The following is a 17,736-nucleotide window of genomic DNA, read 5'->3' as shown; positions in this document are numbered from 1 at the left end:
TCCACTGTTTTTCCATACAAGCAGATTTAGAACTAAAATAAAAAGCAGCCACATTTCCTAAAGTTTTGATCTGTTTTGAAATGAATCTCCATAGCTGCCAGTCCACGAAGAGGAAAAAAAAAAAGGCTACCCATGGCAAATACTCAAAAAAGTGTGTGTGCTCTGCAGTATTCAAAGCATAGAGTTTGAGGTCTCCCCTCAACCAAAGGTAGGACAGAAATGTTCAGATTTTTTTCTTTTAGCAACTACCAAATCCTTGGTTCGTTATTTTTCATGTGGGGCATATTGCACATGATACACTCCAGTTTTCTCCTTCCTTTCTATGCACTTTCTCTAGCATTTCTGTTCAGCTTTAATCTGTTTTCTCCATGCTCACTTTCTCAAATTGATTTTCATTTCCCTCAGAAGCCTTCCAATCTTTCAGAATACTTTGCCTATTTGAATTTCTTTCCATTTTTACTACCACAGAGCTCTCTCTTCATTTCCCTCCCCATATTGTCTTGTGTGTCCCACACTTGTGTTTGTCCATTCCCACCGCCCAGCTTTCCCAGTCAGCCTTGCCCAGCAGCCCTGGGAGACCCAAGCACCTTCCCAAGGGAAGAGGTTCCAACGTGGTGGTGGCTGACCTGCTGACAGCATGGGTTTGTGAGTACCACTCTCCAAACCTGAGCTGACGATGCTTGAAGTGTTGGCTTCAGATTTCCACAGCAGGCCAGCTTCCCCTTACACCAGTCAGCCTCCTGCAAAGCTGAAATCTGCATCTTTTAGGGTTGTATAGACTGAAAAACCTCAAATATTTTCTGTGGGATAGAGCACTAAGTAAGAGCTCTATTCACCTGAAATGTGATGCCATGGGCTTCCACAACCCAGCGTGTAGGCAGACTACGCTTGATAAATGTCTGTTTATCGTAACTGCAGAAGTCAGCTCTGCTTTTCCAGCCTCTCTCTCCCTCGAGATTAAGAAGGTAAAGGTCAAATTTAAAAAAGACAGGCCTTTGAAACTTTTTTTAAGTGCTAGCAACTAAACTCTGTGTGAAAATATCCCATCCTTTTCCAGTAAATTAAGCTGCACCAAATCAATATATTCTTCTTTAAAGAGCTGGCACGTTACTGACAACGATTTAAGAACAATTTAGTTACACTGATACACAGAAGGAAAGAAAAAAGAGTTAAAACCAACCCGGCTACTAAAAAAGAAAGCCAACCACCACCACCCTGCTACTGGAAGAGGAAGCCCTAAAATACATAACTGCAAATTCCAACATGGGAATGCATTAAGATCATATTCCAACCAAAATTCTTACACTAATTAGGAATTAATTTTTATGAGGCTTCACATCCTCTGTGAATCAGGGCTAGGTTACGGAACTACTAGTTTTAACACTTTTCCTCTTCAGGCAAAGATTTATTTTCTGCTCAAATCAAATCAGTACAAAGTACCTGCTGCACTCAAGTTGATATTACACCTTTCAAAGAAAGAGTCACAATCTTTTTAAAGGAAAGAGACACAGAAGTCTTCACCAACATCCTTCTTCATCAGCAGGCAGTGATGTGGAGTGGCACGGAAGCACAGCCATTCTCAGCCCCAGGGAGGGAGCGAGACTTGTGCCGTCCCCTTCTGCCCAGATCTAGCTTATTTTCACCATCCATGCTGCACCTTTGGCTGACGTGCAATGTGTTTCTTTTCAACATCCAAAATATGTTCACACGTTTTCTTTATTCTTTATTTATTCCTAAACATCCAAGGGTAAAAATGCTACTGAACAGCACGAGGAGAATTTTTAATTTCTCGAGAGCACATTCGTGCAGTCAGAATGCCACCCTGACCTGCCATCACTGCTTGTTCTGCCATCTCTCTCCCCGATTTTCCAGGGGAGGAGCACACAGCCAATAACTCTACCCTCCTGACTATGCCTTGGGCTCTGGCAAAGAGCAACTGAGAAGAAAGACGTTTTACATATTTATGATTAAAAGATAACCGATAACCAGGATCCAGATGTTGGCCGCTGCTGGCCAGTGCACAGTGCAATTATTATTCCATTTATAGAAAGAGATGTTGTCCTCCTTTTCCAGCCAACCAAAAGGTCTTCCATAAAACGCTCAAACACTCTGAAGAGAGGCATTCAAAACAAGGAACGAAAAGGGAACGAGCCACATTTGCTCCACAATTATCGCATTATATAAATCCAACGCGGCCTCAATCCGCCAGCGGCCTCCATTCCCCCCAGCTCCCAGGCTCGCTTTGCCGTGGGCCTCCTGTGGGTCCCGCACCAGCTCTGCACCCGCGGGGCCGTGCGACGGCAGCGCCAGGGCCAGGCGGGAGGCGAGGCCCGGCGCCTCACACCCCTGCTCCGGGGCTGCTTCTAATTAGGTCAATGGGAACAGGCCCAAATTGTTTGAGTCAAAATGAAGTCTGTAAAACGCTAATAACGCTCTGCTCTCCCTGAGATTGAGCTTAAAAAATAAAAACGCTTCTGAATTTGACTCTTTACAGAACCCGATAGTCTTTAATTATCTGTGGTCCTGGCAAGGAGCACGTTAGCCAAAGGGTAGGTTGTCTTTTTGGGTGTTTTGCTTGGTGAGATTTTGGTCTGGGGGAACGGGATGGAATGAAAATAAGTAGGGCTGAAAGGCAGAAGGTTTTCAAAATACGGAATGTATAAAAATGACAGCTCCCAAGCTGAGGAGTAGCCCACAGCTTCAACACGCACATTACGACTATTGTAACTGCTCCGCGGCTGGCAGCTGGCTGTAATATTTTAATGACATCTTAATAAATTGTTATTTAATAAATCCAGTTGCCATGTGCTACCCGTTAGTAATACGTTTTGACAAAAAGAGTCCACAATACCATAAAGGAAAAACAGGCTTTAAATACTTGGAAGAGATATGATAATCACTACAAATTAAAGTCTGTGAAATTTATAGCTGGATACTGAGTGCTCGTAGTCCATACACCAATAATTTTATTTTTTTTTCAGCTGTAGACAGGAAAATGTATAAACTGTTAATCCATTACATACAGCCATTTCCTTTGGGTATTTCTAAACAATGGAGAACAGAACTTACTGAAGTTTAAAAATAACTTTCTGTGTACCAACATTTCGGTTTACTTTTAAATACACTTCTTGCAACATTCGAATCATTATATATGTGGATTTATACACAGAATGCTCTTTTTTATTAGCTGCCATAAAAAGTAAAAAAGATTAAATTATGTGTTTCCTATTAACATCACATTTTTGTAATTATATTCTGCACATCCCTCTCAAGCATTAGTGGAACTTGACACAAATGTGATTTCTTCAAATTCTTCTGCAGTTTTTCCCTTCCCTGTGAGCAGCATGCTTACTGAAATGTACAGTATACAGCAATTTCTCCCTTGATTAAATAATCTAATGTTAATTTTCTCCTCCCACTGCATGTTCCCATATAATGTCAACATCATTTATATGATAGAAAAATATTTACAGTCAGAAAATTAAAACAAACAAACAAAACTAATAAAGAGAGCCACCCATCAAGAAAAAATCCTTGCCCAATGTTTCTTCCACAGAGCCTCACATCAGACACAATTCTTCAGGACAGCCTAGACCCACCAAACTACAGATAACTGTCAAGTTCCTGGTCCCAAGGTATTACAGATTTTCACAGGAAACATTTCCAGGGCTTTAACATAGGCCAAATAAGTCTTTCATAAAGGTACCACACCTACAAACAATGGAACCCATTGGGCTGAAGATTTCACACACAGCCAAGCACAAACACACATTACCCTGAGGCAGACCAAAAACGACAAATTAAAGCCAATGCTTGAAGTCTGATAAAATAACAATAAAACAAAAAAAGTGCTTGCTAGTGTACTGCATCAGGAAACATTTACAGCAAATGACTCTACAAACCCCACCATAAAATAAATTCCTATAAAATTACGTCTGTTTTGGCCTCGGTTAATTTAAAGCAATTTCATTTGAACCTTACTGGCTTCAGCTTCGTGAGGTCTCTCAGTTTTTTACACAGGACAGGAAACCAGGTTGCCTTAGATGAGCTGCACACGAGCACTACTGGGAAAAAACTGGCTGCTGACCCATCACTCCTTCCATTGTCTCAGCACATTTCCCACAGATGTATGGCATTAAGAAAATTCTCTTAGTTCAGAAAAAACAAAAACAAAAACAAAAACAAAAACATAAGCCAAGTAGTAGGTACGATACAGAAGGATTATATGTAGAAAAGCAAGGATAACACCCTTCAATTGTTTTAATTTTAAAAGAATATTGGCATAAAAGGACAAAATCATTGCCCGTATCATAGTTCCATAACAGAAGAAAAATCTTCTGATACTGCAAAAATATCTCAGAAATTAGAGTTTGAGAAATAAAGCTCACTAATTAACTCATTTCCTAAAGGCAGTATTTTCTGGATATCTCCCTTTTCACTAACACCATATTATATAACTACTTTATTACTGTTTTTATTTAAGACTTTGAAAGCAACATTCTGGACGGCAATGCAAGTACTATTAGCTAATTTAATGGCAAACTCTTCCAGGAGTCTTCATTTCATTTCAGTTGTTTTTGCAAATTCACAGCTTTGTTGTTACCTGCATTTGAAGAATTACTATTTAAGAAACTGTTTTTCATTTTCAAAATGTCCATATGGGAAAGATTAGGTAACATCCCTTGTTTTAAAAATCTGAATTTTTTTTGTTTTCTTTTAAATTAGAGACCTTGTCCAGATATCCAAGCCATCAGGATTATTATTTTAATAGTGTATTACTGGATAGCTCTGAAGTCTCTAAGATAAACAGAATGGTTAAAAACATCAGAAGGAAAAAATTAATAATTTAAAAATAGAAGCCGTAAGTAGCACTACTATTAAAAATTACGATTTGGTTGTCTACACAAAGCTTCTAAGGTAGCTAAAGCACATCACAAACTGCCATAAATTTCAGAGCTCTGTATAATAAGATGTTATTTCCATTCTCAAAAATGTTCTGTTAATATTAAAAAGAGGGAAATAAATAGTCTGGGATTTTGTTACAAAGCACCAGCAAGTCTAACATTACACATACAACTGGAAAGCTGCAATGTTTATAGAAAGCCAGTCGTTTAAACCTCTACTGAAAGTCCTTAAATCTTCCTTGCTGACAGTTCAGAAGACAAGTAGGAAAAAAAAAAAAAGCCAGAATCCACTGTTTTAAGAAAGCAAGACATTCAATCGGTCCAATTTTTGCTAAAAAGCTGACTGAGTTTGAGTAGAAATATGTACCATTACACAACAGAAAACATGCAACAAGAGATGGGGGGGATTATAGAAAAACCCAGAAAATTATTTCAGAAATGCTCTTCTCATCCAGGTAGCATTAGCTTCTGCTTCTGATTTCATAGTCCTTAAAGAGACATTCCTTTTTTTCCAAAGGCAAATGACACTGGGTTTAAGAATATCCCTCTAACACAGAAAAGAAGAAAACGCTGATGTTGTTTGCAAAAGTTGCAAAAAAGTTCAGTAATTTATACTCATCCCAAGAACGTAATCTTTTCTACATCTAAAAGTAATTAAAGATTTAAATTACCTTTAATACTCTATTGCTTAACTGCAGAGATAGATGTTGTTTCTCAGGCAAAACTTCTTTTTTATTTAAAGATACAAAAAGTAGCTTTGTTACAATTCTAGCCTGACTTTATCAGTTGCTGACCAACTCCTCTGTGGCACAGAGCACTTTCACCCAACAACTGAATTAAGCATGTACACTAAAGGGAAAAACACAATCAAATGTGTTTTTCCTCACTCCTGGCATCCCTGTCAAAGTACCTACAGATTTCACTTAAAGAGGGGAAGGTCTGAGCATCAATTATTTCCCGTTGCATCAGACAGTACCGACAAGGCTATTACCACACTCTCACAGCCTAACCCGGAGTTTTCTGTAACAAACGTGTGATTCAGGCTGTTGCACGAGTGACCCACGAGTTTACCCAAAGCGGCTCTGCTCCTTCTCCGCACACGCTTTCTCTTGGCTACCCCACCTCTGGTCCTCCTCCCTCCCCAACCCATTCCTGCTGCTGTTTTTCTAAAGCTTATCTGAACACGGAGATTGTCTAGACACATTTTTTTCCAAATTTCCATTTTTCCTTTTTTTAAAAAAAAAAAAAAAATCCTTTTTTAGAATAGTTAATTATCTGCAGTGCAAGGTATATGCAAAAAGACTGATATATGCCTGTTTAAAATTCCTTTTTCAATAAGATGCATTAGCAAACAAATGTGTACTCACACATGATGAAATGCTGATCATTCATAATTCAGACACAAAAACAGTATTTTTCAAAAAGAATTTGGTTTAAATGTTGCTAGTGCTGAGTGACTGGGAAAAATTATTTATGTATAAGGGATTTATGTCCTTCTAAAATCATTTTGGTTTAAAATTGTTTTGCTTTAAATCTCAGGCCTGACATGGAATAAATTTTTACTCTGTTTGGTTAGAAAACATATCAGCTTACTATTTATTTCTATGGATATAACAATTTCAATACAAAATTTGGTTTATGTTAAGAGCAAGACTTGACTGACTTTAAGACAAGAGAACGGACACATTCACAGCCTTGTATAATCTTTTTTCCTACGAGTTAACTTTTTTCTTACACTGGCTTCTTACTAAACACCACACACTGACATTTTGCATCTCTTCATTGTGTAAGTAAGAACTTGACCCAATTGGATACACTTATAAATTGCTTTATTTTTCTTAGTGACATTTCTTTAAAATTATTTTCTTTTTCACAGCATGCTCTTAAAAAGCAAGTTTATTATCTAGAAAATATGCCATATTTGCAAACTCTTTTGCTCCACTTGCTTTATGGAAAGGAAAAGAGCCCTATTTTCCACAAACGGCTGTGGTTTTCATGTCACTGAAGGGCACATATCTTGGCTGCACACCCTACCAACTGAGTCATCAGAAACTGGACTTGGCTGCAGAATGCCATTTTTCGTTAGATCCACATGTGATTGACACAGACCAACAATCTTGGGTAGAGGGCTGATGCTAATCAGCCACATACACAAACAAGAGCACTCACCCCACAGAAGTTTATCCAGTTTGCAAGGGCCAGAAAATAGCTTTTCATGTCCAGAATTATGAATTTTTTCTCTAGAACTACTAACTATTCTTTTTTTTTTTTTTTTTCCTCCAAATGGTTCAAGAGCCTTAAGAGCCACTAGAAACAATGTGGAAGCTTAATTTAACAAACTCATCTTCTTTTAATACCTAGAATCTACCACCATTTGATCCAGGAGGGTTTGCTCTCCCAGGCAGCTAAGACAGCAGGTACCTGGCAGCCTTCCTTCACTCTGCTGCCAATGACCCTAACTCTGACAGCACAGTTGAAAGTCTATCACTTCTCATTAGCAATGTGTACATGGCCTGAGCTACCTAAAGTTGTAGAGCAAAAAACTGAAGATGTATATGTTGGCCATTTTCTAAACTTTTCTATATCTGAATAATCCCAAAAGCACAGATGTGTCAGCTGAAAGGTTAATTCTGCATCAAAAGGAAGAGCTAAGATATTCATTCTGAGTATTTGTACACTATACAGATCATCAGAAATGCCACTTGGCTGCTGCTTTATCCAGAAGGTGTTATCTCCTAAATCAGCACTGGGTACTCATGTTTTAATTCAGTAAGGAAAAAAAAAAAAAAAAGAAAAAAATACATTGATCAGAAGAGATATCTATTGTCATGCGTGTTTTCAGTACTGTTGGTTGTGGGAGCCTGCAGAGCTTCTCCAGGAAGAAGCCTTTTACAATGATTTAGGAAGAAGAATGTGAGGTATCCTCTCCTGCAGCTCCCCAAAAAAGCTTGGAAAGAGTCCATTTTCCAAAGGAAGGGTATCAGCAAACTGAGTGTCATGAAGGGATACTTTGCACAGAAGCATGAGGCAGTCTGAGCCAGAAAGTTTCACTGAACTCCCAGCTTTAGTTAAACTATTCCAGAAATATATGGGAATAAACAAACAGATTAGGGGAAAAGGCAAAAGAAAGTAATAATCTTCACTGTGAGGAATGGGGCAAATGTAAACTGAAATGGCCTCAGTCTGTAACAAACAGAGACTATAAAAGGCAGCCTGTTTAGTGCAAAATCTGTTTTGTGTAGTCTTTTAAGAAAAAAAAAAATCACACTAGCATCCCAAAACTTTACACCTGGAACGCGAACACATTTGGTCTAAAGAAGAGAAAGAAAAAACGAACCCCAAATTCCCACTGAACCCAGACACTGGAGCCCTTTGAGTTGATAACTTTGCAAGAAAAACTAGCAGTGCTAGAAAGATCCCAGCAAATCACGTTCCTCTGCCAAATTTAATGAAATAGCCACGCTGAGCCTATGGAACGCAACACTTGCCATTGGTTAAGAGATCACTGTGGCAACACAGTCGCCTTGATTCACAGCTTGAGCCCATGAACCACAAGGGCCCCACAGAGGGGGAAACCTCAAACTGGCAGTGTCTAATTTGGTTTTGTTTATGTTCCTGTGTTCACTATTGATCTGCTTGGGGCTTAGAATCAACAGCAAGGACTAACAACCTCTACAGCACAAACTTCATAGGCAAAATAATCTCCAAATGATGCTTCCTGCTCCAAATCAGGACACACAGCTGGACCCAGCAGCAGGCAGTTGGGAAACAGCTTCAAAGTCGGTTCAGTCTGGAGCTCCTCACACCAATAAGTGCCCATTTTAATTTATCTCATTGCTGCAAGCCGGGCTTTCTGTTGGACAATGCAGTCCTTGCAATAAAGAGGAATGAACACTGTCCCTGAAGGTAGGGCATAAAGCCCATCAGGGGGTGAAACAGGTTCTTAGCAGAACAAATATACTGGGGAGGAGAAAGAGCAGAAGAAAAACAACACTGGAAATAATCCTTTGGGAGCAGTTTAACCCTCAAGTGAATATTACCTGAATCTCTAATTAATGGAGACACTGACTCCAAAACATGACATGGGTGTCTATCCTCTAACGAGGCTAGAGACTGAAGAGTTTAGACACTACACATAATAAATACTTGCCAGCCACTGAAACATGCCCTGCTGGAGGAGTCTTCACTGGTTTCTCAGGAGACTACAAATGCATGGCTCTCTACATAGCAAGACACAATCTTGCTCCTGCTACAAGCTAACAGCATCTCATTTATTCCATGTATCTGTCTCCTATCTGCTCTCCATGAATTACAACTCAGAAGGCACACTACATTCGGGCACTGGAACAGGCTCCCCAGGGAAGTGGCCACGGTCTCGGGCCTGCTGGAGTTCAAGAAGCATTTGGACAACGCTCTCAGAAACATGGTTTAATTTTTAGGTAGTCCTGTGTGAAGCCATGAGTTGGACATGATGATCCTTGTGGGTCCCTTCCAACTCAGGATATTCTGTGATTCAGTTGTTAGAAAAGTGCCTTTGGTTAAAGGGGAAAAGATGTTTCAGTCTACAAAGAAACCAGACTATGAAATCTTCCTACTGGTATCAACCACACTGTTTTTATGGAGTCCCTGGAAGGCCATATCCCTTCTTCTGTCATAACGCAGAAATTTATTTTTCACTAGCACTAAATAACATATTTTCAAGTTTGTGATAACTGTATTTCCAGCTGTAATGTAAGAAATTCTGGCATTTACCAGTGTACCCAGGTATGCCATCATTTAACAGATGAACGTCCAGCTTTAGCACATGCACCAGGCTCCTTCCAGTCATGGAGTAACAAATGGGCTTCAGTACCTCCAGAAAACAGTAATTAAATACTAAAACAATTCAACTGTCCCACAGTTTGCTGCCTGCCCGCGTGCGAGATCCACGAAGGCAGATGAAAGGCAGCCTGCCTGACATGGACACATTATTCTGACAGGCCAAGTCAGGTGGCAGGCTGCAGCCTTGCTTCAGGTCAAGGCCTAGTGCTAGGCCATGTCCATGCAGAACAGAAAGCCATTCTCCTCCCCCAGCCCCAAATTGCACTGTCAGGGTTCACACGTGCTGATTTACAATACTGTAATCTTTTCTGTTTGCTTTTTCTCCATTAAGGTTTGTTCTCATTGCAAACAGCAATTTATTTGCACCAACAGTGGCAATGTAGGATAGCTTGCACAGGCTCTGCTCTTGCATGGGTTGGGATGATCAATTCCCTTGCCTTCTGCACCACCATAAGCAAGAATAAGTGCCACAATTAAAAAGCCGAGAGACATCCCACAACTCCTCTCAGACAGAAGATCAGGGAAGCTATCACAGAGGGACTACATCATTCTACTGCAGCAACAGCCTTTTCCACTGTTGATATGCTTTTTCTCTATCTTCAAAAGACACTGCCTCAATTTGTGAAATTTTTATTTTATGGTACTATGAAATACTTGTCTTGTTCACATCTGAAAGTATAAAAGTGAAAGGGAAAAAGATAACAGATGCTTGTTAATAGGACTAATGTACACAAGATTTTGAAATTACACTCCTACTTCAAAGGAGCATTTGTCTGCTGATAACAATCTCTGTAACAGTATGAAAATGACAAACAGCAGGAGGCTGGGAAGATGGATAATTCCGGTGACAGACTGCAAAGTAAACAGATTAAAGTTAAGCAGATATATTTTGCATTTTCCTATAAACCAAAAAGTTTCTTTTTTTTTTTTTTTTTCAAAATGTAGTTGTCACCTCTATGAAGGATTAAATCAGAATAGAAACTGCATGATGCTATTGAAGAAAGGAAATAATAGTAAACAGAGCGCTTGTAACAAGAATGGATCCCATCAGCAATTAAGTGGAGCTTTCAGAATTCCATGAGAAAAAAAAATCTGCTTGATAATAGGTGATTTAATGTCCAAAATTCAAATATTGGCACTAAAACCAAGGAAGAAGGAGGTATGTCCTATAACGTGGAATGTTTTTGTTGCAATAGTCAGTAATGCACAGTTGCATAAGCCTCAACAACACTTTCACAGCGTGATCCTTTTTCCTTTACCTAGGCAAGGCAAAGAGCAAAGGCTGATGATGGTAAAACAAGCACTTAGTTGTTTCAGTAGTGCTTGGTCCAAGATAAGTCACCAACAAGAAAGAGCACTTTCCTATACATCTGTTGCCATGGTGACATTTCTTTGAGACCTAATCTTGCTAACTTCGCTGACAAAAACAAGCTTTTACTACTGTTAGCTCTGCAAAACCAATATAACCATGGCTGAGCGAGCTGGAATTTTTATTACTGGCAATGAAGTAAGATTCAGACAGAAAACAGCTTGATTGTCAAACCCAAATGTGAGAGTTTGAAATATTGGCTGTTAGAAAAATCACCTTTTGAGTTGTAAACTAAGCAAAGTTTTATCTGAGAGTGATTGAGAGAGAACAAGTGTAAGAACCTCCTGCTGTCATTTTTACACAGTCACTTCTGGAAACAATCCCACAGCAGGGTAACAACAGCCTGTCCCCTTTGCTTTCCGCCAGCCTGCATACACCATTTGCACATGCAACTGGAGACACAAGCTACAGAGCTCCAAATATTACCAAGGTATGTCAAAATCATGTGGGAACAATCAAAGAGATAAGAGACGTGGAAGAAGAGGTATGCAGCTTCTTGGAGAGCCTGAGCTCTGCCCTGTTATACTCTGAACTCTGCCACTGCCCAGCAATTTATCCCTCCATCACAAGACCAAGCATAGAAAAACCCCTCACAGGCTTGCTGACCTCCCTGTAGGATTCCCACACACTGGACTCCCCAGTCTTTGGGATTTAGTGTGCTCCTGGCAGGAGCTGCACAGGCAGTCTCGTCCCGTGGTGCCAGAGATGCTGCCATGCCCTGCCGTGGTCTCAGAGCCCTTGTCCAGGCTGCACTGAACAAAAAGGGCTGTGGGCTCTTGTCCATACCTCATTAAAGGCTTGATCTTCTCAACTTTTTGTGAAGGAATCAACACGGTAGGACACAGGGCAGTGAGTATCAAAGGTAGCACTGACTTAGCTTGCTCTGGTACTGGAAGCAGCGTAGCTCTATCACTGCAGTACTCTGCACAAATGAGTCCTGGTGTTTACAAAGCTCTCCTACTTCATTAACCCAGGCTGGCCTGGTCATTCCAAACTCATTTACGTTCCTCTACGTATTAGTACCCTACCTCTGCTCTTTAGATACCCTGAGAGATTTTTTCACTGGTTCAGACGAGGAAGGATCAAGCTGTACAAAGCCGTTCCCATGAACAACACCCTCTGCAGCTGGATCAGAGACACAAGTCTCCTGGGCTTCCCTGGAAACAAAAGGCTACTGCTCTTCGGTCCATATCAAGATTTCTTCCTACATCCTGGGAAACAGTTATTTAATCTTTGAGCTGAGAACATGAAATACATGACAGTCTTTTGCATATCCAACTTAATCCCAATTTAATCATTTAAAAGCCAAACAAATACCATTTCTCCCCAGGGCATTAGACCCCTCTAAGGTCAGTGCTCTGCTGCAGACAGTGCTGCTGGCCACCTCAGCCACTCGCTGGGGACTGTTCTCGCAGAACATAGGCTGACATTGCCTTTACGGGCAAGAAAGAGAAGAATTGTTATGAGAAGTTGAAGTCCCAGCTCAGACCATACTGGTTTAGACCATACTTTAGAATATCTTACTATCAAGACCTATTTCAGGTGATTCCTGTACTTCACTTAGGGTCCCAGATCTTACCAAAGATACCCCAAGTACTTCAATTATTGTATAGCTCCTGTTTATTTTCTAACTGCCAGAACTACCATCTCAAGCACTCAGGCTACCCTGGAAGCTGCAGTACCAGGGCTCCTGGCCCACACTGTCCGGCCAGCAGAGCCCCAGGAAGCACAAGGGATTGCTCCAGCCAACACCCGGAGCACTGCAAAGGCTGGGGTTTAGGAGGCTGTGGTGAACTGTCCCCCCAGCTTTGTTTTTGAAGGAATACCGTCAGCATATTTTATCTAGTTCGGGTTTAGTATATCTTGTTTCCTAAGAGACACCCAATTCAGCAACCAGCAGAAACGTTTCAGCTTAAAACATCAGGATACATTTTATTCTGATAGACCCATTGGTTTCTCTCAGCCTCGGTGCAACAGGTCAGGAAAACCACTTTCTATGAAGAGAGAAATTCATCTGGCTGGCTCGCTTTCAGCTGCCCCTAGACTGCTGTGTCCTGCCCTGGGAGGGCTCCGGCTCACCCGCGGTAACACCACTGACGTCAGCCAGGGCACCGCGGGGAGGGCGACGCCGTGTACTGGGGAGTGCGGTTGCAAAATCAGATGCAGAAAACAGCTCTGCACGGCCAGCGTGGATTGTCCTCACGCTTTTCTCTCTCTCTTTTTTTTTTATTTTTTTTACTTTAAGACATCAAGGATTAAAATACATTCCAAATACATTTGATTATAAAAATATATCCATGCAAATATATGGAAATGAGCAATGCGTTTTTTGTACATAACAAGATTGATTTTTTTTTTTTAATTTCACCTCCTGTTGATAACTGCAGTCTGATAGCTTTAAGTGCTATTTTTTTAAAACTATAAATAACCGGGACACTGAATACCAGTGCTATCATTAATTATGCCAGCAGATGAACAAGTCATCTATTACTGAACTAAATTACTTCTAATTGCACGTGAAACTCTTGCACTCTCCTAATGCATAAATGAGAATGAGTTTAAAAAGAAAAGCATATGTCATTATGGAGAGTGAATTAACAGAGGATCCACTTCCTGCCATCATCATCACTGTTTTTATTTTATTTTTACATTTGTATTATGTAAGCACTGAACTGCACAGCAGCCCTATAAACATACAGGAGAAAATGATCCCTGTCCCAGAAAGTTTACATTTTAAAATGGGATTTCTTGTTAGTGCTAATTCTTTCCACCTTTTTGGACTGGTTACCAAAACCAGTTATAAAGATATCTACAAGCTACATGTGCTACCCCATGCTAACATAAATATGATGGCGCTAAGGCAGTACCATCAGCGGCACTTAGCCAGTTTCATCACTCATTTTCCTTCCCAAACCAGTTTTCTTCACTGAAGCATAGCCCTCTCCTCTCTGCCCTCCCCAACAACTCACCCACAAGAACAGAAGTTACTCAGCTGTACAGTCAGTCATTCTGAACTATTGGAATGAGACAGTTTTCCATACTTTGTATATTTATATAAATATATTTTATATTTATTTCCTTTTTTTCCCCAAATATCACATTGATTATGCCTTTGATTAACACTTTTCTTCAGCAAGACTGGCTATCATTTGCATCTAGGGGGAAAAAAAGAAAGAAAAAAAGCTCTAGGCACAGAAAAATGCTCCTGCAATTTAGACAAAGCTAAATGAGAATTTTTAGACTAATAAACGTGTGTAGTCCTTGCACTCCAGTTGCTTATCTGTCACAAAGCAGACAAGTTATATAGTGGCCTTGACTGACCATTATACATCTTTCAAAGTTTCTATTTGACCATCTTATCTTCTTGCCTGAGCAACACAAACCCACAAGTCACTAAGTAAAACATCCTTCTGTACTCCAAAAATTTCTGCTAGGGCACAATGTGATCGAGCTCATGAATTTTTAAAGAGGAATCTGGTGGTTGTAAAGCAATCTCTGAAAATACTGAAGGCCTTTCCCAGGAAGCCCTATAAGTTTATCTGTGCTGCATTTGCTGTTGCTGTTAAAGTTTCTTTCTACTGTTAGGTAATTTCTAATTCTATGATACTAGCCTTTGCTTGGAAAGGTGCTGAAAAGTTTAGAAATATACACTTATTAGCCTTAAAAAGCTGTTATTTTACTAAGAGCAGCTAGAATCAAGCAACTGCTTTTCCTAAAAGGAGAAGCATTTTCAAAAAAGCAAGGAAGTGCTGACCCATTGATGTACTCCAAGTGTGAAACAACATCATGTGAGTGACATGAAAACAGACTAGGGACTCTTGATCCCAGGGCACATGAGGAGTTAGTGTACCACAGAGACTGAGCTTGCTTAGTTTCTGGTTGGAGGGCATTTACCCTGCAAATGCCAGCTAATGCACAGCTATGGAAAATGCTGTCATGAGCTTCAAAAATGTAATAGCCTAATGTTTATAGATGGCGAGGTATTCTGGAAAGATAATATAAAAAGAGGGGAAAAGAACAAATAATAAAATATGCACAATAATTAGATTTTAGGTTTATTTCCCATGGACTGAACTGGCATATTATAAAGTATAAAAGAAATGATTGCTGGCTCAACAAAGTGCTTCCCTACAACAAGCAAACCTATCTCCTGCCTAGATGAAGCTCCTGCACCAATACACACTGCCATAGCTTTGTGCTAAGCCTAAATTTACAGGCTTTGTCGTAGCGACATTACAAATTCACCTATATTAATTCCTTTTATTACATATTTTATGTCATTTCTACTCTTGGCTGCATGTGGCATTAATGATGACCATGACCATCCCAGCCACCGACACCCAGCTGGCTTCCAAATGGCCGGAACATTTTGTTCAGCACCAAGCTCCCCGAGCCAGCAGGGGTCATTCACCTGTGCTCTACCCTGTGTGCACACTGCAGCTCTAACATGGCACCAGAATTTTCAGCATTTTAAAACCATTACGGACCACACTCCAGTTTTTGGCAGTGCCGTATCAGAAAGGAAGGGGAAAAAAAAAAAAAAAAAAAAAAAAAAAAAGCCCAAACCAGCTAATAGTGGCTCTAAGAAAACCAGCCTTACAGGTAGTTCTATGGGCTTCAAGCTCCAATGTATGAGTATAAAGATATAAGTAAGAGGCTTTGTCTAACAGACTGGCACACCACTCTGTTTACTTGCATACCACCACTTACATGAAACTGCATCCCCATCTCAGTGCAATCAAGATGAAAGTCAGGCCTCTCTCAGTCTACTGACACTACTCTCAAGAAATCAAAGAGGAATGGTCGGTGGCCCAAAACCCGACTGCAGAGTAGGGAGTTACAGGATGTGGCTCCATAAGCAAGAAGGCACCCACAGACCACCTGCAGTACTCTCTGTAATGGTCACCAGCTCTGGGAGTGCAAGAGAGAGAGGGAAATTCTCAAGGGTACTGGAAGATGTAAAATAGCAGTTAGTTACATTAGAGGCACAAGACCATGGCCATTGGAAAAAAAAAAAAAAAAAGAGCTGGCAATGATGGCAGCTGTTGGGAGTATGTCTGGAGGAAAGGTAATGATTCCTCCCACTCAGTGCCCATCAGATAGAAAGCTGCCCCAAAACTAGCTTGTGTTTCAATACTTTGGGAAGCCACATCAAGATCCCTAGTAAGGCAGAAAAGCAATTTCCCAGCAAGGAAACAATTCCTGACATTTCCAACTAGTTATCTCCTATCTATAGTTTAACATGGGAAAGTTTGTGAGCCATCATCACTGGGCCATGGGTAGTTCCCAGACACCGGCAGGCAGTCATCATTTTCCATTTCAGAACAAAGTTCAGTTTGATCACAGCTACTTGTTTAAGTATTCCCTTTTTACAGCAACTATCTGAACTGATGTGGATACAAAAAGAGAGGGAAAATGTCCAATCTTCATTACGAAATGTGTCAGCACCAGCTGAGTCATGCAAAACTAGGAGTCCATGCTTAATGTCATTTATGACAGTCTCCCTTCATATTTAGATAAGTAAAATTCATATCCCCAAACTATAATTAATGTAAACATCAACTAATTATTTATGCTTTGTGCTATGAAAAAAAAAAGTAGCCCACAACATGTTACTTATTTTTGGTTAAGCAACACAAAACCATACCTACAATTTAAAATGTCATCAAGGAAAACATTTTAAGCACAAAAAAGCGTTGCAATTTTGAAAGCTGATAAAAAATAAAAAACACAATTTTTCTAGTATGGCAGACTAGATTGAAGTTTACTGCCTTTTAGTTGAAGTTAGAGAAAAAAATGTTTTTCTGGTTTGATTTTGTGTACACAGCTATGAAAATACTCTTCCAATATGATATTGATTTATAATAATGGCATTTTAAGGGCTATTGACCTTGGTGCAAATGATTAACAGTGTACTGTGTGTACTAAATAAAGAATTTCAGGGAGAGATCTGTTTACTAGCCATGTTTCTTTGTAAACAAAAAAAAGATTGTCATTTCTAGGATAGTGTTGTGGGCCACTGGGTGGGAAGAAGCTAGACTTTCCTTAAAAACCTTAACCCAACAGTAGCACTTCACAAAAAAAATAAAAATAAGTACTGAAAGAGAAGCTGATGTGAAATTCATCAGTGAGACGAGGTATACTGCTTGTGAAAAATGAAATTATAGGTGCATATAGGAGCATTAGGAACATAAAAATGGCAACCAAAGGTAGAGCACAATGGCAAAAGCAAGCAAAAGGAAATGATTTTTATGAACTGCATCTCCCAGAAGGGGCTGCAGGAAGGAACCTCCACTGTATATAACTGAAGGAGTTAAAGATCAGCTACAGACCATGTGGATGCCGAAGTTACATGGTCAAGCATCAGGAAAGTTGTTCTGCTGCTGCAGAAGCAGCTGTGGTGTCACAGCCCTTGTATCATAAGCCTTTTTGCATTACTATCAAATTGCCACCAAATCATACCTAGTAAATTGGTATCTTCTGTACAATAATCATCTGTCACATACTTAAACACAAAACTAGGACAGCTTCAGGAGATAATTATTAACAGTCTATTGAGTACTAAACAATGCAATTAATTAACTGAGAGTTCAACTTTTTCTTAATAACCTGAAGCTGCAGAATGAAGAGCCCCATACTTAC

General features: G+C 39.9%; 1 protein-coding gene across 8 annotated transcripts in view; it reads right to left on the bottom strand.

Annotated features, from left to right (window-relative positions):
- The window catches only part of LOC309882202 (high affinity cAMP-specific and IBMX-insensitive 3',5'-cyclic phosphodiesterase 8A-like), a 166,063-nt gene that overhangs the window by 104,791 nt on the left and 43,536 nt on the right, over nucleotides 1-17,736 (bottom strand). The gene's annotated exons all lie outside the window — the stretch shown is intronic.

The sequence above is a fragment of the Aythya marila genome (assembly GCF_965140915.1).
Source record: "Aythya marila genome assembly, chromosome: 11".
In the NCBI taxonomy this organism is placed as follows: domain Eukaryota; kingdom Metazoa; phylum Chordata; class Aves; order Anseriformes; family Anatidae; genus Aythya; species Aythya marila.
Note: the sequence above shows the minus strand (reverse complement) of the source record. Positions and strands in the feature narration are given on the sequence as shown.